Source organism: Felis catus, chromosome C1 (genome assembly GCF_018350175.1).
Source record: "Felis catus isolate Fca126 chromosome C1, F.catus_Fca126_mat1.0, whole genome shotgun sequence".
In the NCBI taxonomy this organism is placed as follows: domain Eukaryota; kingdom Metazoa; phylum Chordata; class Mammalia; order Carnivora; family Felidae; genus Felis; species Felis catus.
Window position 1 is genome coordinate 68,885,001 of NC_058375.1, and position 7,798 is coordinate 68,892,798.

Consider the following 7,798-nt stretch of genomic DNA (forward strand, 5'->3'; position numbering starts at 1 on the left):
TCTACACTGCTAGCACAGAGCCCAGTGCAGAGCTCGAATCATGAACCATGAGATCATAACTTGAGCCAAAACCAAGAGCTGGATGCTTAACTGATTGAGCCATCCAGATGGTCCTACCCTGCATACATTTTAATGCAACAAAGTGTCTACAGATTATTTCTTTCAAGCTTCTTTTGCCTTTAATTCTGTAGAACTAAATTTGTTACTTTTGTGACTTACTAAAAAGAAAATTTATTTCAATCATGGGTATGCTGATCATATTAAACTACTGTATCTCTCTTTGTTTCACAGGCTATGGAGTTTGGAGTAGCCTTTGAACTCAGCTATATTTTAGTGGTATCCTTCATTTTGTGATAGCTTACTTTGTGGAATTTTATCTCTCTGTAGTGGGGCATTTGAATAGTTGTATGTTAAAGATTATATTTGAAATTTATACTTCTTGCCCGATTTTCATCATCAAATATTTACTTTGGTATTTATATTATTGGTTATGAGGTCCCATAGAGCTGAGTGCATGGTTCTTGGCAGAAAATTTTGGTTGAAGAGATGTGTGCCAGAATGGATTTATGATTACTTGTAAAGATAAATAGAAAAAATCTGGAAACGGATATAAATTACAGTGTTCTCTTTAGACATTAATACAAGAACTCTCCTTTTTCTTTTGTTGTACCCACCTGATGTATTTCTTTGGCGTTAATTATTCCTACCCCAAGTAGATGTTGGCAACATAGTGGTCAAGAGCTCAGTCCTTTGGGTTCAGATATGCTAATCACTAGCTAGATTTCATAATCTGTGTAAGCTGCAGATTTTTAATAAAAAAAAAAACAACTTTTAATACCTTGCTGGGTGTCTAGAGTTGATGATATAATGCATATGAAGCGCTTGGACATAGCAAACATGTACTTGTTATTTTAGGGGTTGCCATTGTATATGTCAGTGCTTCATCAGAATTTTCATGGCTCAGCCAAATGGTACCTTTAAAAATTTTTTTTTTTAATGTTTATTTATATTTGAGAGAGAGACAGAGCAGAGGGGCAGAGGGGCAGAGAGAGAGGGAGACATAGAATCCGAAGCAGGCTCTAGGATCTGAGCTGTCAGCACAGAGCCTGATGCAGGCCTTGAACGCACAAACCGTGAGATCATGACCTGAGCCAAAGTCAGATGCTTAACTGACTGAGCCACTCAACTGCCCCCAAATGGTACCTTTTTAATTAAAGGCACACCTCTTAATGGTTCTCTTTTCATAGTTCCTAAAATGTTTCCAAAAATCTTAGAAATATTTATTTTCAGAATACTCATGCACACACATATGAAAAAAATTAATACTACTGGGGAGACTGGATGTGGCACTACTGGTCCATTCTCTTAGAAATATCTGTCAGGTGCTTTTCATGAAATACATATTTTAAATCTTACAATAATCTCTGCAAGGTAGATGTTATTAGTATTCCCATTTTATTGATGAGAAAAGGAAGACTTATTGAGGTCAAATATCTTTCCCAATGTCAGAGAGGTAAAAATTGTGCATTCTGGCATGTATCCATTGTACAAAGTCTGGGATTTTGTGTGTGTGTGTGTGTGTGTGTGTGTGTGTGTGTGTGCGCGCTTTTTTAGTTGCATTAAAGAAAAAATCACAGCCAGTTTTGAATTAAAAAATACCAGGAGTGACAACTATGCACTCCTAACTTCTGACAACTCTATGTTAAGCATGTTTATTGATCCAAAATATTTGAATGCAAGTCAGATGACGTACATGTGAAAACAATCCTTCATCAATTTTGAGAATGTAAACTTTCCTCTGAAGAGGGGGAGGGGAAACTACATTTTCAAAATTTAACTACTTCCTTTAAGGCATACTGGAATTTTCTTCCTTGGTTTCTTTTGCTCACTCACTAAAATGTTACTAGGTTGAATATCACTCAAATAAATAAACAAACCTATTTCTTTCCATTAACTTGCCAACATGTAAAAAGGCTAGGAGGCTTATTTACTTTCAGGAATCAATTTAGGGGCAATTCTTCTTGATCTACTGCAACTTTTGCTTCTTCTAGTTTCTCTAACTGTAAAGCCAATAATGTCTGTTTTGTTTTCCTGGCCTTCAAATTCCTTTGCAGTCACCTTCAGTGACATGAACTGGAGATATTTCTACTATTTGTTTGTTTTAGCAAAAATATTATTCATGAAAAGGAAAAGTAGAAGATATAATAACAAGAAATCGTTCAATTTTCATTAGATTCTGCTCTGTACGACATGTGGAAAAATGGAGAAAATATAGAAAAGTCAATAGTAAAGGCTTTCAAGGTAAGTTTGATTATTCAAAGAGAAGTAGTGAATATATATAAAATCAGAGAATTATATGGGAAGAGCAAGCAAGAGAGAGCAAGAGATTAAGATTGAGAGAGAGAAAAGGAAGGAGAAAAAAGATAAAATAAAGAACTATGTCCTAGAAACTGAACTTTATTTGTAGAAGAGCCCCTACCTTTATTACTCATTTATATGCTGGAACACTGTGGCAAAAAACTCTGAATGCGCTTGCAAATGGACTGCTTGAGCAATATAATATATAGCTATTTCATTTGATGTGTGAGTTAAAAAAAATCTTATGCATTTGAATGATCTTTTTGCAGCCATACCACAGATGTTATAAGACTCACTCAAAAGATGGCATCTTTTAAAATTTGAAAACATCAACTCTGCCAATTTACTCATTACTATTAACAAGATAAAATCATAGCAATATCTAACTCAGCAGGCATTTATTTATTGTTGCTATTAAAAATGTCTGGCACTGCAGAAAAAAATAAGGCTTGTGAAAATAATAATACAAAAGACAACAACTAAATGGGAACCTACTATGTGCCAGGATTTTACAAATGTTGTCCGTCTTAAATACAACAACCTGGCAATGAAGAAGTTATTTTACAAAGAAATGGAAGCTTAGAGAATTTAACCTTTTTTTTTCTTTCTCTTTCTTTCTTTCTTTTTTTTTTTCCCACAATTATATAGAGAGTAATCTCCTAAGTAAGGGCGTGAGGTCTTACCTATCTGGCTTAACAGACTTTGCTTCCTTGCTTTCTATACGGAGCTGTTGTACCTAAAACGAAGTTGTGGATATATGTAAAACTATATATAAAAAAAATCATGCATGTACAAAAATCATATATATATAACCATATTCATATCTGTATCTAAACAGACACCCACCTATACCTGCCTACCTCTATCAATTTCTGTATCTTCATATCTATATTTCTCTATCTGGGAACTAATGATATATTAGCATAGAAAATAGCTAAAAAATAGAGTATGATATGAATGAGTAAAGTACACTCTGAACTCTGAGTAGAATGTGAAAACTAGTCAAGAAGGAAAATTATAGGACCCATTGTTTGCATTTACGAGGAAAAAAATGTTACTTTGGACTTAGTCTTATTGGAAAAGTAGGGCCATTTGTGAACAGGAGAGAGAAAGAAAGGAATAGAACATGTATTTATTGAACACTTAGTATGTTCTAAGCACTGGAAAGACAGCCTGTTTTTTATATTGCATGTAATCACCTTATTATGGCCATTTTACACCTAAGGACAGTTACACTCCAAAGGGATGAAGCAACTATTCAATCCATAACCTGGAGGAGGATTTGAACCAAGGTCTGCAGGACAAACAAATACTATGTGCTTTTCATATCACCAGGAGATAAACAAAACGATACTAAGTAAAAGTTGGCCTGGGACCAATATTCAGATAAATTGGAGGGGGAAAGTGACAGGGAATGAGAGGAATTAAAAAAAAATTTTTTTTAAGTTTATTTATTTTTGAGAGATAGAGCGAGTGGGGGAGGGGCTGAGAGAGAGAGAATCCCAAGCAGTCTCCACACTGTCAGCACAAAGCCCTGTATGGGGCTCGAACTCACAAACCATGAGATCATGACCTGAGCCGAAACCAAGAGTCAGATGCTTAACTGACTGAGCCACCCAGGCGCCCTGGGAATGAGAGGAATTTTTGAGAATTTAGTAAAGTAAATCCAGAGCCAAAAAGAAGAAGCCTTAACTAAGGATATGACACTATGGTTAGACAAAAGAATAACATGATGTTATTTCTTCTGAGCATAAGTGGTGCTTTCTCTGTTAAGTGCTTATAGTTTCCAGAAGTTCAAAAGTCACCTGAGGTCTTTCATTCATTTGATAAGAGAATGTTCATCTAAATTAATCTTTGGAAGTACTTACAAGTGTGTGTAGACTGTTAGATCATTTGGGAGTTCAGAAATGAGCAAAGTTGGTGTGTGAATTTGCTGGATGTGTAATAGAGCAGGCTGACAAAACAGAATGGAACTCAGTGAGATTAGGTTAAGCATTTCTCACCGCGCTGAATTATGTTGCCGGTGGAGAGCGGAAGATCCCAGTATTTTTAAATGAGTTCACATGTACTGATTCAGTGGAATTGTGCTGAGTGATCTTGAGAATGCTCAAAAATGAGATTGCTGAGCAATTTTCAGTGATTTAATTGTTAAGGAATTCTGGAGACTAGGAGTCAGCAAACTGGAGATAAGCAAATATCACTCAGAGTTTTGAAAAAAGGGAAGAAATATTTTGCAAACTAGAGAGCAGCCAGCTTCATTGATCTCTGGCAGGAATAGAATGATTTGGAGGAAGGTCGTTTCACACTTTTATGAGAGGAAGTGGTGGTTGTTAGGACCCAGTATAAACTCACTGAGATCAAAGCACGTGAGAAGCGTGCATTCCATTTTTGAAGGGCATTGATTTTCTGCAACAACAGACCAATCCGGGTGATGTTTCTCTAGCCCTATGATCCATCTAGTTGCATGATTATTTTACATCTGTCCTTAGATCTGCAACATTGCACCTGCATTTCTCACTCTAACTTGATGACCTTACATCTTTGTTCACTGAGAAAATGAAAGATACCAGAGGAAATGTCTATGAGCTTCCTCTGCCAGAATGCTCCCTCTTCCTGCATTTGTGCACACACAGTCTGCCTTTCCCCAGCTCCTAGGGATGTACTGTCCTGCTCCAATGTAAATTCACCTCCTCCCTTGTGTTCTGCATCCCATTCTTCTCTTGCTTGTTCAGGGCCAGCACACCAGCAATTGCCCCTTCCTTCTCTGATGATATAAGCTTCTTTTCTGTTGACTCATACCCACTAACATATGGGTGTGTTATTCTATTTCCCATCTTAAAAGGCAAATGAAACCAAACACTAACCAAACAAAACCTTTTGTCTGTGAATCTACTTCCAATGATTATTTCATTTATTCCCTTTAGGCTGGACCTCCTGGAAAGTGTGGCTTGTATTTTGTTTCTGATTCTCCTCTTCCTGTTTTCTGTTCAACCCACTTCTTTTCAAGTTGTGGTAGCTACACTCCAGTGGCACTGCTTTTGTGAGTATTATCAATACTAACAGAGGCTTTGACTTAATTAGTTTGGGATGGGGCATGGACTGGTTATGTTTTTGTAAGCTGTCCAGTTGGTTATAGATTCTGTCTGGGACTGAAAACTGGCCCACACCTTCTGAGCAGGGACTAAATCCCTTAGCATGCTCACTCTGTCATAGTGCTGGCTGCCTCTGAGGGCTTGCCTCAGACATCTAGTCGGTTTCTCTCTTTGGCAGTTCTGTAGATAAAATAGGGTGATTATTTTGAATTATTCTTTGTAAGAGTTATTGCAGAGTCCCTTTAAATAGAAAGCTTGCCATGCATTTTAAAATAAGATTATGATTTACAAAAACATTGATTCATCATGAATTGTATGAAACATAGCTGTTGCATTAGACCAGGTATGTATTTATTTCCCAGTCTTTTGCAGGTGCTTGTAAGCCTTTATAAACTAATAATCAGAAAAAATATGGGACATAAGCAAATCATTATAATAACTTTATTTTGTCTTATGTGAAACATCCTCTTTTGAGCAATTTAAAGTATTTTACATCTTTGTAGGACAATACTTGACATGTTCTATTTCTGAATTGAAATATTTGTGCAGACTACTAAAAATTCATAGATGCCCTTAAGCTGAGGGTTCTTTTGTTTGTGTGCACAAAAACCTTTGAGGAGTTAAGTGTTATGTATTGAAAATGTAATAGTGGGCAAATTTTCTATCTATCAATCTTTGGGTCTGTCATCTACATGTACAGTGCTTATCACCCTATCATCTATTTGCTACATATTTTCTCAAGATATATGGTTTGTAGTTTTCTCTATATTTACGGCAAATAATGATTTTTGATGTTTATTTATTCTTATTTCCCTTTTGAGAAAGATCAAGATAACAGTGCACAATAATGGAAAGAATGAGACAAATAGTTGACTTTTCAACATTCCATAAAAACTTTGAAGATCAAATCAGCAGTTCAATAGCCTGAGAAGTTACAGGCAATCACAGGAGTAAGTTGAGATCAGAACTGGTACTAGGCTGGGTTTCTAGGCTCAGGGTGGCCACAAATTAGCCTTGTGACCTTGGAGGAGTCTCTTAACTGTTCCAGACTTCAGTTTCTTCAGCTCTAAAAGGAGTTTAACTTTTAGATTACTTGAGAATACTTGGGATTGTATAAAGCTTTTTATAGCAATACCTGGGAAAACAATAATCTATTCTTTAATAAGGATTTTATTGTTTAATAAAAGAATGGGAGTAAGGTTATATGAGCTGTGAATAAACCCCATTTTAGTGAGTGCTAAAATAAATGAATTTGGCCATTTTTCTTTATGAAAATTGTCAGAGAAATTAGCTCTGTCTTTGAGCACAAACATGAGAGTCAAAAGAACAGTAAATGTAATTTCAATTTCATTCATCTTTTTTCAGAGACGAGAGACAAACTTGGAACTCTTCCAAAAGACCCAAGTAAACAGAGAGGAAGTTTTGGAAGATTGAATCAGAGCCAGAATAAACTAGGATTTCTGTTTAAGATGGATATTACAAAAGGAACTGAAAAATGATTCAGGGAGATATATTTAGATCTGGAATCAGGAAAAGTTGTTTTAATTAAACTTTTTAGAATTAAGATATTAACTTGCATCAGTATTAATTTACATGAGAGACTATTAAGGATATACAGAAAAGGTATTTGACTAATAACACCTTTTTTTCCTCTTTAGTATCAATGCCTATGGTCAATTAAGTGGGAAAAAAATCAAACTAATTTCATGTAGTTGCTAATATAGTAAAATAAAATTTATGTTTTATAAAATTATAGTTGTTTTGGTTTTGCCCTTAAGAATAAATGTAATAGAAACAATTCTACTTTTTTTAGGTTTTCTTTCTTTAAAAAATATTTACTTATTTTGAGAGAGAGAGAGAGAACACACACACATGCACCATTAGCAATGAAAAAGAACGGGGCAGGGGCAGAGAGAGAGAGAGAGAGAGAGAGAGAGAGAGAGAGAGAGAGAGAATTTCAAGCAGTCTCCATGAACCATGAGATCATGACCTGAGCCAAAATCAAGAGCTGGACGCTTAACCAACTGAGCCAACAAGATGTCCCAATTCTACTTCTTAGTATAATTTTAGAAAATGCGGTAAAAGTGCCCCTCTGCATCAGCACTCCTGTATCCCTTGGGTAAATTCCTAGCAGTGCTATTGCTGGGTCATAGGGTAGATCTTTTTTTAAGTTTTTGAGGAACCTCCACACTGTTTTCCAGAGTGGCTGCACCAGTTTGCATTCCCACCAACAGGAAGACCATGAAGGAGGGGAAGGAAAAAAAAAAAAGGTTGGAGAGGGAGAGAGCCAAAGCATAAGAGACTCTTAAAACTGAGAACAAACTGAGGGTTGATGGAGGGTGGGAGGG

The 7,798-nt window shown here is 36.0% G+C and overlaps 1 long non-coding RNA gene across 5 annotated transcripts in view; it reads left to right on the forward strand.

Moving 5' to 3' along the window:
• LOC111561954 overlaps positions 1-7,199 on the forward strand; it is a 68,650-nt gene extending 61,451 nt beyond the window's left edge. For 2 of the 5 annotated variants that reach the window (XR_006584429.1, XR_006584432.1), the window contains 4 exons: positions 292-2,301; positions 5,283-5,398; positions 6,276-6,400; positions 6,816-7,199. This is a non-coding gene — a long non-coding RNA (uncharacterized LOC111561954). Of the gene's footprint in view, positions 1-291; positions 2,302-5,282; positions 5,399-6,271; positions 6,401-6,815 lie in introns of all 5 variants that reach the window. The other 3 variants (XR_006584431.1, XR_006584430.1, XR_002745016.2) reach the window with 3 other exon arrangements.
• Positions 7,200-7,798: the final 599 nt, after the last annotated feature.